Source organism: Anabrus simplex, chromosome 6, assembly GCF_040414725.1.
Source record: "Anabrus simplex isolate iqAnaSimp1 chromosome 6, ASM4041472v1, whole genome shotgun sequence".
NCBI lineage: Eukaryota > Metazoa > Arthropoda > Insecta > Orthoptera > Tettigoniidae > Anabrus > Anabrus simplex.
Window position 1 is genome coordinate 335,270,636 of NC_090270.1, and position 20,154 is coordinate 335,290,789.

Consider the following 20,154-nt stretch of genomic DNA (forward strand, 5'->3'; position numbering starts at 1 on the left):
GTTTCCACGCATTGAGTATTTCTTGGAGGACTGATTCGCAGGTACTATTCCACCAGGCATGCTTTTTGCTTCTCTTGATTTCTGCAACGTCTTTGGCGGCCTCAACAAGGAGACTTTTGGCGTTGTTAAAGTCACAGCCATTTGGTCTAGCCTTCTCCTGGAACTCCTCGACTCTTTGCTGAAGTTTATCATTGTCGAAGCGTGTGATCTGTTTGGTTGTCTTCGTTGTGTTTGCGGGAATTGGTTTGAATTTGGTAAGAGACATATAATGATCTGAGGCCACATTGATGCCTTTCTTTACCTTGACATTCATAATCTCAGGGCTGTTTCTCCTGGAGATTGCAACATGATCAATTTGGAACTCTCCGAGAGCTTGGACGGGAGAACGCCAAGTCACTTGCTTTCTGGGTAGATGGCGAAAGTGTGTCGACATGACCTGCAGGTTGTGATTTTCGCAAATGGACACCAGTCTTTTGCCGTTGGGATTGGTTATTTTGTGAGCAGGGTAATTTCCTATAACTTTCTTGTACTTCTGTTCACGACCTAGTTGGGCATTGAAGTCACCCAATAGAAGCTTGACATGGTGTTTGGGAATTTTGTTTAATTTTTCATCCAGTAGGTCCCAGAAATTATCAACTTCGTCTGGATCAGACTTGTTCTTATCGTTTGTAGGAGCATGTGCGTTAACTAGGGCGTAAGTTTTGTTCGCGCATTTAATTGTGAGTATAGACAATCTGTCATTCACAGGTTCGAAATTTGCAACCGATTTAAGGATCTTGGTTCTAACAGCAAACGCGGTTCCAAGCATCACAGTTCCATTGAGGATTCCTCTTTGCACTTTGCTCTTGAAAAATCGGTAGCCTTCGGATTCAAAAATCTCTTCATCTGGGTATCTTGTTTCCTGTAGGGCCATTATGGATATCTGATTTTCGTGAAGAGCTTTGGTGAGGGTTTTCAGCTTGCCAGTTTGTGTAAGTGAATTTATGTTGAAAGTTGCTAGAAAGTTTTTAGATTTTGGCCTGAGTTTTTGACTCTTCGGGGTACACCGAGACGCTCCGACTCGTCTCTTGAATGATGTCGAGTCTCCCCCAGAATCCGAACGAGACTCGTGCGACGTGGCGTTCACGACGAGGGATTTATCCGAAGATTTACTCCCTGGGGTATGTTTCTTGAAATGTTGTGCTATCATGCCTTTTGACTTGACTTTGCTTTGGACGGGTACCCATCCTTTTACAACTAGGGTTGTTAGCCCTAGAGGTTGCCTCAAGATATTTTCTGGCTTATGGTCATTTACCAGTCTTCGCCGTAACCCTGGCAAGGGACCAGTTTTTTTTTTCTTTCACGGTGGTATTTTATTTCCCTACTAGCCTCTGACTCTGCTGGCGGCAGTGCCAGCGAGCTTCCCCAATTCCAATGGGACGCGCCCGATGGAGGTAACCGGTAAATCCCCACATGGGTATTATTATTATTATTATTATTATTATTATTATTATTATTATTATTATTATTATTATTATTTCAGCACAGTAGATATTTTCACTGTTTTATTTCAAACTGCGATTAGCGTGCACTAAAATTTGTCATTAGGGTGCGGGAATTAGTATAGCGAGCAATCCGAATAGAAGTGTGAAATTAACATTTCGTTGTACAGAGCGGACGCCCATTGCTGAGTGGGACCAGTGCTGTGGGCCAGCAAGCGGCCGCGTCAGAAGAGGACGACACTGCACGGGCTGGTCTCCCAGAGTCCACGGGTTTGCTGCGCGGTGGGCCTCACTTCAGGACTCTGTTATATATCACGTCATTCATTTCATATCATTAACTCCTCTGATGAGGTTGACGTCAGGAAGGGCATCCGGCCATAAAAACCCGCTACAAAAGATTCATCTCACTTCATACCCGACCCCGGAAACAAACAGTACAAGGGTTGGACAAACAAACTGTTGTACAGAATATCCCCTTTTTTATGCGTCAATGTTGCAATGTTCTGATTGAATAAAGAAGGCATTAGGATTAATAATCTACTGAGCTAAACACTCACACACTCGTCACGTAAAAAGTAAAACATTTAATCCTCCTACCTTGTATCGTCCAGTCGGTGAGTTTCATAAAAGTTAGATGTTAACTCAGTGCAAGAAAATCTGATGAGCTTACTCGCAGTTGAGCACGCCTGTTTATGACAGGGAAAGACAATGCACAACACTAACTTGGTTTCACTACATGTTGACGGGAACTGATAACTGCACGTAAGTCGAAACTTTAAGTGTGTCGCAAAATATATTTATCTTCAGCGATAAATGTAAAGCAACGCGCTAAGTCGTCCTAGAACTAGAACCATTATCGTTATCGCTCGCCATGCATTACGTGACCAACATCGAACGATGTATAGAAGTATAAAAGTGAAATTATACGTTCTTTAATGAGGCATATCCAGTCACCATAGAAACTTGAAAATTAATACCAGAGAAACTTATACTTCCAAGATGCCTAGAAAAATTGAATATTCCTAAAACTCTTCGAGAAGGCCAGTGGGAATGAGGGTGATTTTAAAATAGTGCTCGGTAATAAAACACTTAGGTACGCAAGTTTAAGGAATATTTTACCCAGTGGTAAACTTTCTTCTGAAGAGATGACCTGTACACTTCGTGATCTTAAACATTTTCAGAAAGTCAAAATTACAGTTTTTACCATAAAATTCCGAGAAATGGTCCAGGGAAATTTTCGAGTCGTTATGGAGGTAAGGATACATGATTAATCAACAACAAAGAAAACTTCATTTCAGTCATCCTCCCGTTGGTTGGCCGTAGACAAGGTGTTTAATTGTTAATGTTGAAAACGTTTCTTAGCAGGCAAAGTAATTTCGTTAATTGTGCCGAAAGTTAAAGGGATAAAGGGCCTGGAAGGTTTCAAATTGTGAGTGTTTTGTAGGTAATTCACTCACTTGATTAAATAACAACATTTATTACACTTACGAACTTATAACACATTATGAATACATAATACTGAGTATGGCCAGACGTCCTCGATAACAGTCAACGTTCCCGTGTCCTCCCGCTCGAGGCACCCAAGCATAACAATCTCTCATTCCCTTCCATCCACACCACTTCCGGCTGAGGGCCTTCAAATAAATACACACTGAAGGGTGCTGCTATCTGTCCTAGGAAGTGGTAGCGAGCAACTAGGTGGTCCAGCCATAGCTAGGCCGGAACAATGATTCTTGGATAGCTATATCAAACTAAAAAAACAAATTTTGAAAATCACTTCCGACCTAAATGCAGTTCCGGAAAGTCAGCCTAAAATCACTTGTTCCCTTACTCGTTTTCTTTTTTATTCAAATCCTAGCCAAATTAACTTATTTACATAATCATTTCTGTAATGTGTTCCTTGGTTCAATACACTCAGGCATTTTTTTTTGAAAAATGTCCACACCGAATATACACTGACTTAGCAAATGTCATGGGACAGTCACCTAATAGCGTGTGGGGCCTCCTGTGGCCCTGCGAACTGCAGTGAGACGCCGTGGAAGTGAGTCGACGAGTCTCTGGTAGTCCTCTGGACGCAGCTGACACCAAATTGTTTGCAGAGCGGCCGCCAATGCTTGTCTGTTCGTGGGTGCAGGATCCATGGCACGGAGCCTGCGTTCCAGAACATCCCAGATATGCTCGATAGGGTTCATATCAGGGCTCCTGGGTGGCCATGGCAGTCGTTGGACCTCCGCTGCATGTTCCTGGAACCATTCCCGGGCGACGTGGGAGCGGTGGCGGCGCGTTAGCATCTTGAAACTCCGCAGAACCATCTGGGCCCTGGAAGGCCAAAAATGGGTGGAGATGGTCCCCAAGGAGCTCAACATACCGCGTGCCATTCATAGTCTCTTCCAGAACAACTAGGGGTCCCATTCCATAGCAGAAAAATGCACCCCAGACCATAACAAAGACACCAGCGCCCTGGACCACACCTTTGAGGCAGGCGGGATCCATCGCTCCATGTGGTCTGCGCCATACACAGTGCGTCCCATCAGCATGGTGTAGTTGAAATCGTGATTCGTCCGACCATATCACGTTACGCCATTGTTCCAGTGTCCATCCCTGGTGACTGGCGACAAATGCGCGTCGTTGTGCCCGATGACGTTGGGTTAACAGTGACACCCGTGTGCGACGCCGGCTCCCATACCCCATAGAACCCATGTTCCTACGGATTGTCCACTGGGAGACGTGTCTAGCACGGCCTGTGTTGAACTGAGCTGTGATTTGTTGCACGGTTGCCCGTCTCTCACTATTGACAATCCGTCTCAGATATCGCCGGTCACGGTCATCGAGGGTGGCTGGACGGCCGGTCGTTCGTCTATTGTGGACGGTGACACCCGCATTCAACCATTCACGATACACCCTGGAAACGGTTGATCGTGTGAAGCCAAATTCCCGCACCACTTCCGAAATCGCACTTCCCATCCGTCGGGCACCGACCACCATACTCCGTTCGAACGGTGTCAGTTCGCGATGACGTTCCATGTTACACCGGTCACATGCACAGCCACTGCTCACAAGGTCTCCTATGCAACTGCCGCTGGCACAGGGGGCGTGTGGTGCGCAGACAACACACCTGCGCATCAGTGCTCCGCTATCCCATGGCATTTGCTCAGTCAGTGTAGTTATAAGGGCTTAAGTGACACAGTGCATTGACACATATTAGCGCTCGTACTGGTAGAAAAAGGCAAACTGCTAATCTAGTCGACCGGATAACGATGATTAACATAATTATTGTAATTTTAGTAATAAATGAACAATATCTTCTCACACTTTACTATATAGCTCATATCCCTAGGATGTTTTCAACAGTGAGTTGCTTGCCTGAAGAGCTAACTGTGGATGTTCTACATCTTGCTTTACGTTGGAGCAACACAGTTTTGGAAAGGAAAGGGACAGGAGTGAGGAGTAAACAATCATTATATTTATTTGGGTACAGCCTCACAAATTGCCTGGTGCGAAAATTGGGAAAGCTCAGAAAACCATCTTCAGGGTAGCACATAGTGGAATACGATAAAAGTCATAGAATCAGTGCTTGTTCTACATGGAGGATAAAGGGCTTAAGTAGATAAATTACAGGGGCTAGCAGACTGAACCTGGAACGGCGTAATAGGTTATGAGAGAGGAAATACCGTCCTACATATCACAAACAACATCAAAGAAACATACAAATACTAAGAAATAAACTCTAATACATCCAGATTACTCTGATCTTGTATCCGCTGAAATGCCGTTTGTTGATCGAGCTGAACAACTACCTACAGAAGAAAACGATATATGGAAATGTACCAACTACACGGAAAATCGTATACTTATGAGTATGTTTTTGGTCTTAGAAGACGATAAAGTGAGTACAGATTCTTTAGTAGTCCCCCTCTTAGTAGCCTCTTACGACATGAAGGTGGTAAAGATAATGCACACTTTCACTTCATCCACCTGGGCATTGCATGTAATACAATGCAGTGAACTATTCTCAAATCTTCCTCTACGTTTACATATCAAATATCTCACTATTTATCGAACGACCTTCAATTCCGTAAGAAACCCTAGAAAAGTTGTCTTTAAAGAATAGTTTTAAAAACTTACGGTGAAAGAGGAAACACTTTTCCCCTTGCGAAAATCAAATGATCATAAATATGTCTCCGGGTCATGGCATCCATCAACGACTGCCAATTGCAGATGACAACCAACCATGAGACATAGCCTGCAAGGTTGCTAGGTAACACTGTCTGACCATCCATCCATACGTTACATCACCGACTGCAAGGTTGCTAGGTAACACTGTCTAACCATCAATCCATCCATCCATACGTTACATCACCGCCTGCAAGGTTGCTAGGTAACATTGTCTAACCATCCATCCATCCATACGTTACATCACCGACTGCAAGGTTGCTAGGTAACATTGTCTAACCATCCATCCATCCATCCATACGTTACATCACCGCCTGCAAGGTTGCTAGGTAACATTGTCTAACCATCCATCCATCCATACGTTACATCACCGACTGCAAGGTTGCTAGGTAACACTGTCTGACCATCCATCCACACCTTGCATCACCGCCTGCACGGTTGCTAGGTAACATTGTCTAACCATCCATCCATCCATACGTTACATCACCGCCTACAACGTTGCTAGGTAACATTGTCTAACCATCCATCCATCCATACGTTATATCACCGCCTGCAAGGTTGTTAGGTAACACTGTCTGACCATCCATCCACACCTTGCATCACCGCCTGCACGGTTGCTAGGTAACATTGTCTAACCATCCATCCATCCATCCATTCCTTACAACACTGCCCCCAATCAATTAATCAATCGCTACTGATCTGCATTTAGGACAGTCGCCCAGGTGGCAGATTCCCTATAATCTGTTGTTTTCCTAGCCTTTTCTTAAATGATTGCAAAGAAATTGGAAATTTATTGAACATCTACCTTGGCAAGTTTTTCCAATCCTTAACTCCCCTTCCTATAAACGAATATTTGTCCCAGTTTGTCCTCTTGAATTCCAACTTTATCTTCTTATTTTTAATTTTTCCTACTTTTAAAGATACCACTCAAACTTATTCGTCTACTAATGTCATTCCACGCCATCTCTCCGCTGACAGCTCGGAACATAAAACTTAGTCGAGACGCTCGTCTTCTTTCTCCCAGTTCTTCTCAGCCCAAACTTTGCAACATTTTTGTAACGCTACTCTTTTGTCGAAAATCACCCAGAACAAATCGAGCTGTTTTTCTTTGGATTTTCTCCAGTTCTTGAATCAGGTAATCCTGGTGAGGGTCCCGTACACTGGAACCATACTCTAGTTCCAGAGACAAATATGCACTCTCCTTTACATCCTTACTACAACCCTAAACACCCTCATAACCATGTGCAGAGATCTGTATCCTTTATTTACAATCCCATTTGTGTGATTACCCCAGTGAAGATATTTCCTTATATTAACATATAGGTACTTACAATGATACCCAAAGGGTACTTTCACCCCATCAATGCAATAATTAAAACTGAGAGGACTTTTCCTATTTGTGAAACTCAAACCTGACTTTTAATCACGTTTATCATCATACCATTGCCTAATGTCCTTCTCACAACATTATCGAGGTCATTTTGCAGTTGCTCACAATCTTGTAACTTATTTATTACTCTGTACAGAATAACATCATCCGCGAAAAGCCTTATCTCTGATTCCACTTCTTAACACATATCATTGATATATATATATAAGAAAACATAAGGATCCAATAATACTGCCTTGAGGAATTCCTCTCTTAATTTTTACAGGGACAGATAAAGCTTCGCCTGCTCTCATTCCCTGAGATCTATTTTCTAGCCAGCCATAATATACTATAGTAAAGAATGTCAAAGGCTGTGAACTTAACAAAGGTCACATGACACTAGCCTCCTATCGATCGGTCGAAGCCTAAACGGATACTAATGAGAATGAAGTTTTGTTTGTTTCCTGAGTCGATAGCTGCACAAGTTGTTCACCGCAGTCAGAGGGCAATTTCCTTTTCCTGGTAATAATCATATGTGCCACTACAATCTTTTCTATGCATAAAACTACAACGGGAATTCCCGTGACAATGTTTGTTCAAGGGCGATATATTTCAGACTGGGCTAGCCAGAAGTAAAAGAATAACTTGTATTATTCAGCTGTATAACGCTGTAGTACATTGAAATCTAACTACAGTAATATGAGCATGTAATATAAATAAAAGGGACTGCCTGGCCGAGGCGGTAAAGGCGTGCTCGGTTCGCCCGGAAGGGCGTGGGTTCGAATCCCCTTCAGGAAGTCGTAAAATTTAAGAAACGAGATTTCCACTTCCGGAGATGCATATGGCCCTGAGGCTCACTCAGCCTACACCAAAAATGAGTACCAGGTTAATTTCTGGGGGCAAAGGCGGGTGGGCGTAGAGCTAACCACTCTACCCCATCACGTGCCGAGGTTAACAATGGTGGAAGCCTTTACCTTTCATTCCTCCAAGGGCCTTCATGGCCTGTACGCAGGTGACTTTGCTTTGCTTAGATATAAATAAAAAATGTTAGCCACTTCGTTACTCAGAACATTAAGACTATTTGTAAAATAGAATAATTAAAATCATTTATAAATATTATTGTTACTATCATCATTATGAAAAGGCGTGCTCAAAAAGCTTTCGTTTGAGGGCGGACATGCAACGTAGCGCGACTCTGATGGGGGTATATAACCACGGACATGTAGGCAAAGGTATTAGTGTAGCAGTCTTGTTCTGCCAAGGTGCGTGCGTTAAATGCGGTCACGAGAACTATGGTGACGTTATTACCAAATGCGTCCAAACAGGACCAAAGTGCTGTTATTCTGTTCTTAGCTACCGAAGGACATAACAACAATAACTTCATTTGATTTACGTCCCACTAACTACTTTTACGGTTTTAGGAGAGGTCGAGGTGGCGGAAGTTTGCCCCGCAGGAGTTCTTTTACGTGCCAGTAAATCTACCGACACGAGGCTGACGTATTGGAGCACCTTCAAATATCACCGGACTGAGCCAAGATCGAACATGCCAAGCTGGGGTCAGATGGCCATCACCTCAACCGTCTGAGCCACTCAGCCCGGCACCGAAGGACAAATACAGATGGACATCCATCGGAGAATTAAGACAGTGTATGGGGCAGCATGTCTGTCGAAATAGTGCACCAAGTTCTATGCGGGTCGCGTTTCGACGCAAGACGCCGTTCGATTCGGGAGACCGGCCTCATCCATTACAGACAACAACACACAACGCACCACAGAAACACCTGGTAGTGAATGAATGCGCCCACCTAGAGTTTGCATCAGGAAGGACATATGGGGCAGAACTGGAGGATGATGTGCTGTTTTACGACACGGGGATCTTCAGCCCGGTGCGTTGGTGGGGTGAGTGTTTCAATGCTCACGGCAATTTTGCCTGATTGGCTTCCCAATTCAAGACTGTACGGCCGTCGAACAGTCGCTCCTTGATTATTATTATTATTATTATTATTATTATTATTATTATTATTATTATTATTATTATTATTATTAAAATAAAACAGCTGTATCAGTACACAAATTTTTAGTTGATAACAACCATCAATGATTAAAAAATTATTTAAAACATGCTGATGCACATAGGTGTGTCGCCAATGTAATATGCAGTCAAGATTAAATAAACTGTGACAAAATAAGAAAAACCGGATGACACAGAGTGTAAGAACCTAACGCTAGACCTTTAAAATAGTTCTTTTATGGTGTAACATACCATTTTCGTACTACTTAAATAGACAGTAAGTCACGTAATTATGAATGGGTTTCTGCATGAATAATAATAACTAGTGGAAACCCGTCAAAACATGACGGTCAAAGGGGCAAATATTTAGTAAGGATTTCCATACCTAAGACATACTTTGTACACTTAGTTTTTGGCGTGATTTGCAACTTTAACGACAACAATAATTTGCATTCTTGAGATTGCAATATATGCCAATGACTGAAGACTGGCTTAGGTAAATTGGAACCTGCACGATCCAGTGTTTCGCTTGAGATTTATAGATCGTAATACAAAATGCCAAGCCAATTAGAAACTGGAAATCGGAAATTGGTACCACTTCCAAGAAAATGGAAGTGTTTGATCTGATGGATTTAAAACATCTCGAGAGATTATAACTCTCTACCTATTTTGAATGTACTGTGTACTGGGACTCCTGGCCAGCAGTCAAGTCGTAGACAGTCCTTTGGGTTTCTTTGACCGACTCACTTTCCTAGCTACCGGAGTCGAAGAAGTTCACGATATGGAGAAAAGGAATAGTCTTCTCGACTAAGCGACTCTCTGCAACACAACACAGACTGGAACAGCTTACCAGAAAGACGTCCGAATACGCATGCGTGCTTTCCGTATTCCACCTCCCATCTCGTATGCCTCAGGACTAAGCGCTCCTACAGTCAAGGTGGGTTTGAAGTACTGGCAAGCGCTTTAGCCAATAAGAATACTGTACTATTTTAATAATTTAAAAATATACAGCAAGAAATTTTAATGTGCTTAGAGGCACTGCAAATGTACAGGCCAATAGGTTTCGGCATAATGCTTTACGATGCCAATCGGTTCAGCTGTACTCTGAATATCGCTGTAACAAAAATTAGCCTAGACTTATAAATACATAAATAATAATACACATTTGAAACACTCATCAATGGGACAGATCATTGATTAAAGATGTAGAACAGCAAGAAAGAAAAATATTAAGGAATATTTTTGGACTAGTCTGTACAGAGTGAGTCTGGATGATGTCTTAGAGACATTTAGGAAAAGAAGTTTGAAATTTTACGGACATATTCACAGAATGAGCAATCAGAGATTGGCCAAAACAAATCTGAACCTTGTCCTATCAACGAAAGCAAAAAACAATTAGATGCTTGAAGTGGGGAAAGATCTGCAGGAAATAGGCATCACAGACAATATTTAATTAGACAGATCTAAGTTCAGAAAATTAGTCGCAAAGCGATTTTACCGTGCGGTTAGGGGCGCGCAGCTGTGATCTTGCATTCGGGACATACTGGGTTTTCCATGGTTTCCCATTTTTCGGCAAATGCTGAGATTGTACCTTAATTAAGACCTCCCATGGTCGCCATAAGACCTATCTCTGTGGGTGCGACATTAAACAACTTGTAAAAAAGTAAAGTAGTCACAATCACCTCTTTGCAGACCAACCAGCAACAAACCCTGGTCAGAAGATCGCAGGAAAAGCCGCAACGAGTAGATGAAGGGATTTGGGGAAAATAAAAAGGAAACGACATCACCCTAAATATCCCCCTGTGGGTGGGGGCGGTAGAATAACACCCACGGAATCCCCTGCCTGTCGTAAGAGGCGACTAAAAGGCGCCTCAGGGGCTCTGAACTTTGGAGCGTGGGTTGGCGACCACGGGGCCCTCAGCTGAGTCCTGGCATTTCTTCCACTTACTTGTGCCAGGCTCCTCACTTTCATCTAACCTATACGACCTCCCTTGGTCTACTCTTGTTCTTTTCCGACCCCGACGCTATTAGGTTTGCGAGGGCTAGGGATTCTTTCATTTTCACGCCCTTCGTGGCCCTTGTCTTTCTTTGGCCGATACCTTCATTTTTCGAAGTGTCGGACCCCTTCCGTCTTTCTCTCTGATTAGTGTAATATAGAGGATGGTTGCCTAGTTGTACTTCCTCTTAAAAACAATAATCACCACCACCACCATCACCCTAAATAAATTCAATCGCGCCCGTTAGTCGGGCACAACGAATAATAATAACAAGATGGAGACGCCGAAGTGCTGGAATTTTGTCCCTTGAGAGTCCTGTACGTTCAGGTAAGTCTACATACACAAGGCTGACGTATTTCAGCACCTTCAAATTCCGCCGGACTGAACCTGCCAACTTAGACTCAGAAAGCCTGCACCTTAACCGTCTGAGCTATTCAGCCAGGCGACTGGTTGAGCCGGCATACATCTGAGTGCTGGTTTTTCTTTCAAATATGACATTTTAATCGCAGTCCTGCTAAGGTGCGGCTGGTCCTTTATCCGTGGTGCGCTAAGAAACCTTACTGGAGACCTGACGGCACATAATAGACTAGTCCATACCGCAGGCATTCAGTACTGTTCAGTTTTCATTCACACCAAGGTACTTAACACGAAGCATTTCATGACCAGCTATGTAAAATCCTTCTCTGCCCTCCTTTAGAAATAATTACTGCTTCTGTCTTTCTCTTTGGTTTCATTGCATGTTTTAAAATGCTACCCCTCTCGGATTATGTACATATATACGCGGCCGGCACTCGTGAATGTACAGAACACACGGTATATTGATCAGAATGTTGTTGCTCTCTTCTATAGAAACCATACTTCTATTGATATTGTGAACGAAAAAACTGTATGTCGCAGAACGGATAATCGATACCGGTAGAGGGCTCTGAATGTTAGGGCGCTTCCTTTGCTTGGAATAAAAAGAAGTAAAGGTTAGCTTTGCATAGTACAAACAACAGTATACGCTGGTAGTTCTCATGTAGTGAAAATCGAACAGCTATTAATCCATGCCGGGTAGCAGGTATACACTTGTAGTTTCAAAATGAACGGCAGTAACTGACTTGGAGAACGTTTTCATATCGCAAAGAGTGCCCAACAAGGATGTGAAACCATCCGATTTTACTCTCTTTAATTGTGAGGAGCATTGAGACTTATCGAGGGAAGATTCCTCCAAGCTTGGAAATGGTGTATAGATTTCATGGCGGATGACATATTCTTGGCAGACTCTAACGAGGGGAATTCGCCAAGTGTAAGAGCCCAATGTGTCATGATCTTCGCTTAGTGAAATAAAAAAGCGAACACGTGTTTCGGCTTATCCGTAGACACTCCACCGTTTCTGAAAAAAGTACGTTCGAAATTTCCGACGTGCGGGCCTTCACACATTTGCGCCCCATGTTCAAATCCCGATTAAATGTGTTGTGTTGTGGTTTTTTTCACGTATTTAGTTTTGTCCGCTGACGATTATTACACAATATGTCTTGTTCAATGTGTTTTGAAATATCGTTGCCCCTTTTCGTCTATTAACCTTCTGTCTGCTAAATTTTAGAACATTAATTGTTCTACAATCATTGAACAGAAAAGGATATAATGACTAGAACGCAAGCATTGATTCATAATCAACTGTAAGCGCCAGTGTTTGAAAAAAAGATCCGTTATGCCTGGCGTATCCCAAACGTAGTCCCAACACGCGAAATCTTCAGTAATGTTAACGGCCGAGTGACATTCCCACCCAGAAACGTAACTGTGGCAAACCTACCTTCGCGCGATGCTCGTAGTGTGCGAAATTTCTATGTTTCGAATGTTTGTACGATTGGTATCATCCAAGGGAATGCGCCGTATCTCCCTGAAGCACTAACATACATACCACTTATTGCGAAACCCAGTTGTAATTTTACAATCAACGTAACGCTCTTGTATCCAATAACTTGAAAAGAAATATTCGTGTAGTAATCATCAATTGACATAAGTCATAAATGAAACAAACAAAAACAAACATCGGGATGTGAACACGGGGCGTAAGAGTGTGAAGTCGCGGCGCCACCACGTCGGAAACTTAGACCGTCATTTTCTCGGAAACAGCCGAGTGTCTACGGATAAGCCGAAATACGTGTTCCCTCTTTCACTGCCAGAAGTTTCTGGCAAATTAGGTTCTTACACCTGGCGACTTCCCCTCGTAAACTAATACCAAAATGCCCTCGATTTCAGTTACCCAACTCCCGAATGATAAAGTTGTTTTAGGCAATATATAGAAAAATTTACAATCATATTTTGAATGAATTTAACATATTTTCCCTGTAAAACCTGACTGCTCTCACGTGGTTGGCTCCCCACCCTCCACCTCCCACTTCCCCTGCGGCTCACCTGGTCACAGGCAGCCTGTACTCTGCCTTAGCTCCTTCAATCTCCTTCTGTCTGCATGCACAGTACAAGAAACTAAATTAAACTTTGCCTTTACAATTTATTTTACGACACAGATGTGGCTGCCGACAGTTGGATTCGAACCCACTATCTCCCGGATGCAAGCTTACAGCCGCTAAACTATTAGTAGCTAAAAAACCGGGGCCCTAGCTATAACATTGCACTGATTGTTGTTAGTTGAGGTGCACTTTGTCTCTTCTGCTACCTATCATCTCCACTGGATGGCATTACTCACACATGCATCTCCTGATAAGCAAAGCCATCCTAATACAAGCCATGAAGGACCTATGAGGAATAGAAGGTAAAGGTTTCCACTATCCGTGACCTTGGCATTAAGTGGGAAAGAGGGGTCAGCTCTATGCCCGATCCCCATGCTCGAAAACTCATTGATTTTCTAAATTATATCTGTAACTCGGACACTATTTGAGTTAGAATCACGAAACTATACACACTGATTTAGAATACACTGTGTCTAGCTACAAAAAATGATAAATTAATTCTCATAAATTTATTTTTGTAAAAATATTCTTTCAAATTTGAATTTTGGTCATACTTATGTGCATTTTTCGAAGCAATGGTGAGATCCTGGACCTTATAATTTATTTTAGTGCTTTCTAAGACGTTGATGACTTAATACCTGCAGGCATGTCTAACTGCATGCGTATTTCGATTTTTAAAACTAAATTAATTTATAAATTTGAATAGTTCACAAAAATATACATATGGAACTTTGAAGACCACAAAATTGCACATTTCATAATTTCCTTGCACGATAATGTAGGCTATGTCAGTGTTTAGCATGCCAGTCTATCGAGTTTCAAATTGATACTTTTAGTCGTTCCGGAGAAAAGGTACATTTGACATGGAAAATGGAATTCCAGGAATTGACAATTGAATTTCTCAACATGCAACCTCACACTGTGCCTCTCAAATCAAAATAAATTTTCCACGGTAATAGCCATGCTTGAGCTACCAGAAATGATGCTCCATAGCATTCTCCACTACTCCTAAGTGTGATGTCGTCAAGTGCCTGACTAAACAGTCGTAAAGAGTTCAGCGAAGATGAGAAAAAGCGATGCATGAAAAAGGGGACGTTGCACCTGACGCGCAAGTGTTAGGATTTTAAATTTTTAAGTTCACTTAGGAACTGAATTTAACCAAACCCTTTTGGGACAAGATTCCCAACGTAATAACCGAACAATTTCAACAACAACAAAAATCATAGTTTTCAAGGATTTCGTGCATCTCTCCCCTTAGTAATCTGGTACTCAGTTTTTCATCTCCTGGAAACAGATCGTTTTGTTGCCCACCATACTACACTGAGCTGCGGGACTGCATACTACCAGTGAGTGTAACTCAAAAATAATAACTACGTTCCTAGGTAACATTGGTCATTTTCGGAGGTAATATCTCCTTTAATTTTCCAGACCTCTTGAAGACTTTCCTTGTCGAGGTCGCGTGCTCTACAGCAACACGCTAGTGTGACCTAAGGAGCGAGAGCTTGTCCGGTCAATACTTCATATCGCAATACGGAAGTGGTGACCTCATGAACAATATATTGCCATGGCAGTAACTGAGAAAGTAACACACAGAAAGTCAAGTTTCTCTCTGAAATACTATCTTTTAAAACATGTAATCCCACAGAATACTACAGAATTTCTGCTAGCTCATAGTAACTTACGGCAGATACCTACAACTGAAGACTTCAAATTCCAAAGATGATAACTGTCAAACTCAGCATTTCTAGATATTAACAAAAAAATAATGTACCATGTTTTTTTTTGTTTTTTTTTTGCTATGGGCTTTACGTCGCACCGACACAGATAGGTCTTATGGCGACGAAGGGATAGGAAAGGCCTAGGAGTTGGAAGGAAGCGGCCGTGGCCTTAATTAAGGTTCAGCCCCAGCATTTGCCTGGTGTGAAAATGGGAAACCACGGAAAACCATTTTCAGGGCTGCCGATAGTGGGATTCGAACCTACTATCTCCCGGATGCAAGCTCACAGCCGCGCGCCTCTACACGCACGGCCAACTCGCCCGGTAATGTACCATGTTCTTTGAGTCATCAGAGTATAGACTGTCTTGACGCTGCTCCCAATGCCACTCTATCCTGTGCTAAACTTGTCATTTCTAGGTAATTTCTACATCCTACATCTGCTCTAATCTGCTTGTCATGTTCATACCTTCGTCTACACCTAATATTCTTACGTGGTTAGGGGCGCGCAGCTGTGAGCTTGCATCCGGTTGACAGTAGGTTCGAACCCCACTGTCGGTAGCCCTAACGATGGTTTACCTGGTTTCCCATTTTAACATCAGTCAAATGCTGGGGCTGTACATTAATTAAGGCCACTTCCTTCCCACTACTAGACCTTTCCTATCCCATCGTCGCCGTAAGACCTTCCCGTGTCGGTGCTAAGTATATTCTAAAAGAAAAACATTCTTACTTCTTACACTTCCCTCAAAAACCAAATAAACAAGTCCGGGGTGCCTTAGGGTGTGTCCTATCATTCTATCTCTTCTCGTCAAATATAGGCAAACCAATCTTCTCTCACCAATTCGATTCAGCATCTCTTCACTCGTGATTCGATCTACCCATCTCATCTTCAGCATTCTTTTGTAACACCACATTTCAATAGCTTCTATTCTCCTTCTTTCTGAGCTAGTTATCGCCCATGTTTCACTTCCATACAATGCCACATTTCTAATTCGTATAACAATGTTCAAAGTGAGCAAATTTCTTTTCTTAACGAAGGCCTTCCCTGTTTGTGCTAGGCTGCATTTAATTTCCTCCCTACTTCCGCCATCGTTAGTATTTTACTATCCAAGTAACAATGATCATCTACTTCCTTTAAGACTTAATTTCCTAATCTAATATTACCGGGCTGAGTGGCTCAGACGGTTGAGGTGCTGGCCTTCTGACTGCAACTTGGCAGGTTCGATCCTGGCTCAGTCCGATGGTATATGAAAGTGTTCAAATACGTGAGCCTCGTGTCGGTAGATTTACTGGCACGTAAACGAACCCCCACAGGACTAAATTCCGGTACCTCGGTCTCTTCGAAAACCGTAAATGTTGTTAGTGGAGCTTTAATCAAATAAGACAACCTAATCTATTACTTCCTGCATCACCAGACTAATGTGCACGTTCCACAATACATGAATACAAAAGACTATCTCATTCCTTAAAATACAGAACGAGGAAATGTTTTACAACTCGGATACGTCCACTGAACAGGCATATGATAACAAATGAGATAAGGCCATGGGATTATTTATTTGGCTCTTGATGATAAAAATTTAGAAACAGATAAATATTTGACCAAATTAAAATGAAATAATGTGATTGGTGATAAATATAATCCTGAATATATACTGTTATGTCTAATGCTCGGTGACAAGTATTGGCGAAAACCTGCCTGTACTCTTAGGTAAAGAATTGTAGCATGCTTAACAGGTCCTTCTAGTTATCTCTGGATAAATTGTGTGTCTAAGGCGAAATACAGTATATCTGGGTGAAGAAGAAACGAAGGGGTCCGATCTTTCAAAGAATGAAGATATCATCAAAAGAAAGGGCGTGGGGTCACGACGGGCGGGAAAAATACATACTCCCTAGGCCCAATAAAACTTGTAAACCATTGCTTAATGAGTGCGTTAACTTCGCGATGTGGGTCATAGAACTTCGTAAGATGATGGATTCTGTACCCGTCGTCTGTAGCCTAGAAGATGCGCTAATCGCCCGATGTTGGCCGTTAGATTGAATGTTTTTACTTTTCACGATCGAACTGCACTTCAGTGTTGTTCATTCAGACCCTACCTAATAAGCTCAAATTCTACTTGAAGCACTATTATTGTCTCTGACCACATTGTGTGATTGGGTCAGCTTTAGCGGTGGGATCGTATGAGACCAATTCAAGAGAATGGGTTACTTATGCAACTGACCGAAATGGCTGTGGAGAATAAAAGAACAACCTAAGCGTTTACTTTTAATAATAATAATGTTATTGGCTTTACGTCCCATTAACTAATTTTTTGATTTTCAGAGACGCCGAGGTACCAGAACGTTGTTTTACGTGCCAGTAAATCTACCGACATGAACACCTTCAAATACCACCGGACTGAGCCAGGACCGAACATGCCAAGTTGAGTTTGTGGCCTCCACCGTCTGAGCCACTCAGCCCGGCTTTATAGTTTTAGATGCTGTTGATATCGCGGTAACACATCCAGTATTACGTGCAATCCGAACCACAGGAATGTCACTTTTCATTCCAAAATCCTGACGTGCATTGGCCGAAATTCAAATAGCAGTCAGCTTGATGAGAATTCAGTGATCATGAATGCCTCTCAAATAGAGATTGGCCAGTATGGACTGATAGTGAGTTCAGCTCCAAGTCGATCATTAGTGTCATAAATCGAATGCACACGCCATACGACTTGTGTTTATTCCAGGTACATATTCACTCACACCACACGTTTTGAACATGCAATCTATCACTCACTTCCACTAGTCAACAGTCTTCGGACAAACATTCAAGGGAAGATAAGCATAGACGATTACCAATTGTAAGATACTGTAAACATACGACGTTCCATACGTACTGACCTTTCCACCTTCGAACCGTAAATTCAGATCTCGATTCTTGCTTCGATCGTAGTGTCCCAAAGAGGCGAGTAAACATCCCGCTGCATTCTAGCAATTACTTTCATTATCTGTCTTCTCTTATCTCTTTACCAACGGCCAATACAGTTTCCAATCTACAGCTACCTTCGACAAAACTGTAACTTCTTAGGTCATTAGAGTAGGAACAGCCAAATCTTAAAGGAATACGAATGTTTTACCATGAAATAGAAATATACTACAGTGTTCTCACGATTTAATACTGACCGAGCGACTTGCTCCCGCGGTTAGAGTCGCGCAACTGAGACCATGCATTCGGGAGATATTGGGTTCGAATTCCACCGAAGATGGTTTTCCACAGTTTTATATTTTCATACCAGATATATGCTTGGGTTATACATTAATTAAAGCCATGGCCGTAACTTTTCCATGACGTCATGCCATCTCTTCTGCCTTCACTTACAAGTTAAAACATGACTTTGTTTTCCAATCAACAAATTTCACTTATTTACATTCATAACGATTACAAACAGAAATCCTTCATCGAATGATTAGATGACATGAGATGCGTGATACCTAATTAATACTACAATCTAAATGATGAAAATCAGAATATAAAATCTAATGAATCGGGTCAATTAATGTAAATAATTATAATGAATGCTGAATGCAGTCTGTAACCCTGTTGAACGGTTACTATGTCAGTTTGACTTTTCTGTATCTACATGTGATAACATGATGCAACATTAACATAACAGATCGATGGAAATATTTCCTTATATTTATTCATGAACCGATTTCACCAAGTAATTACAGAAATACATAATTGTTGCATTAAATACTCTTGTTGTAACCCTCCAATAACTGTAGGACTTTCTTGTGCATTAGGACCTGTTGTTATTGTCCCTTGAACGATGCCCGTGCGTGAGATCTTTTAATGTATACATGGTGACCCTTAGTCCGAAGGTTCTTGGGTTCGATTTGCAGCCGAGTCGTGGATTTTAACCCACATTGGTTAATTATTCTAGCTCAGGGACTTGATGTGTGTACCCTTTTCAACATTAAATTCCATCCTAGGAAGGGCCCCGCACTCGCAGACGTGCAGGTTTCCAATGGTGTCAGTTTGAAAGACCTGCACAAGGGCGCTCTGTGTCTGTTGCAGTGGGCCAACTTGTATACGTTAAAAGATCTCACGCACGGGCATCGTTCGAGGGACAATAACAACAGGTCCTAATGCACAAGAAAGTCCTACAGTTATCGAAAAGTTACAACAAGAGTACTTAATGCAACAATTATGTAGTAATGTACTTCTGTAATTACTTGCTGAAATCGGTTCATCAATAAATATAGGGAAATATTTCCATCGAGCAACGGGGCCACGCGTGTAACATTAAGCTTAATTTGAGAAACTTTGGAAACATATGTTCCTACCTTACCGTAGAGATATTTGACGATATTTTTCTAATTTTCCCATTATCACACCAGGCAACTTCCGGGGTTGTACTTAAGGCCACCCTTATTACCTTCTCTGCCCTGGCTCTTGGCTGTTTCACAGTCACTGACAACCTTCTTGTGTTAGAGCGAAGTTAAACAACTAGCGAGGAAAACATCATTTTAAAAAACATTGAGGCCTTTTCAATCGTGAAATTGCCAGCGTTTCGCCCAGTGTGGCAGCGGGCGCATCAGTTCCATTTTTTTAAATATCCCTATGCTGCTACTTGTTTTCGCTTGTGATTCAACATCGCACTAAAACAGGCAGGCTTTCGGCTACGCTAGGTTGAGAAAGGTCCAGGACAGGACAACTAATGGTTTTCACATTGAATAAAATACCACCCCGACGTTTATATGCTATTGGAGTGGGAATTTACGAAGAACCGTCTGCAGGAGTGCCGACACGATGTTGGTGGGTGCATCTCTCGAATGCATAATTAAGACCCAGCAAACTCCCTCGGCACTTTTATATATTTCCTAATTTTCCTCTTTTTATATTCCCAGAATTACTTATTCTCTACTAGCTGTTGTAAACGGGTTAGATGTTTTAATTTCAACAGTAAT

At 42.1% G+C, this 20,154-nt stretch overlaps 2 protein-coding genes across 2 annotated transcripts in view; one reads left to right on the top strand and one right to left on the bottom strand.

The window, feature by feature from the left end:
* The window catches only part of LOC136875792 (putative inorganic phosphate cotransporter), a 280,776-nt gene extending 278,562 nt beyond the window's left edge, over window positions 1–2,214 (bottom strand). The window contains exon 1 of the mRNA XM_067149394.2: window positions 2,079–2,214. The gene's annotated coding sequence lies outside the window, so the exon portion shown is untranslated. The remainder of the gene's footprint in view (window positions 1–2,078) is intronic.
* The window catches only part of LOC136876016 (kinesin-like protein KIF19), a 379,867-nt gene that overhangs the window by 152,926 nt on the left and 206,787 nt on the right, over window positions 1–20,154 (top strand). The window lies entirely within an intron of this gene.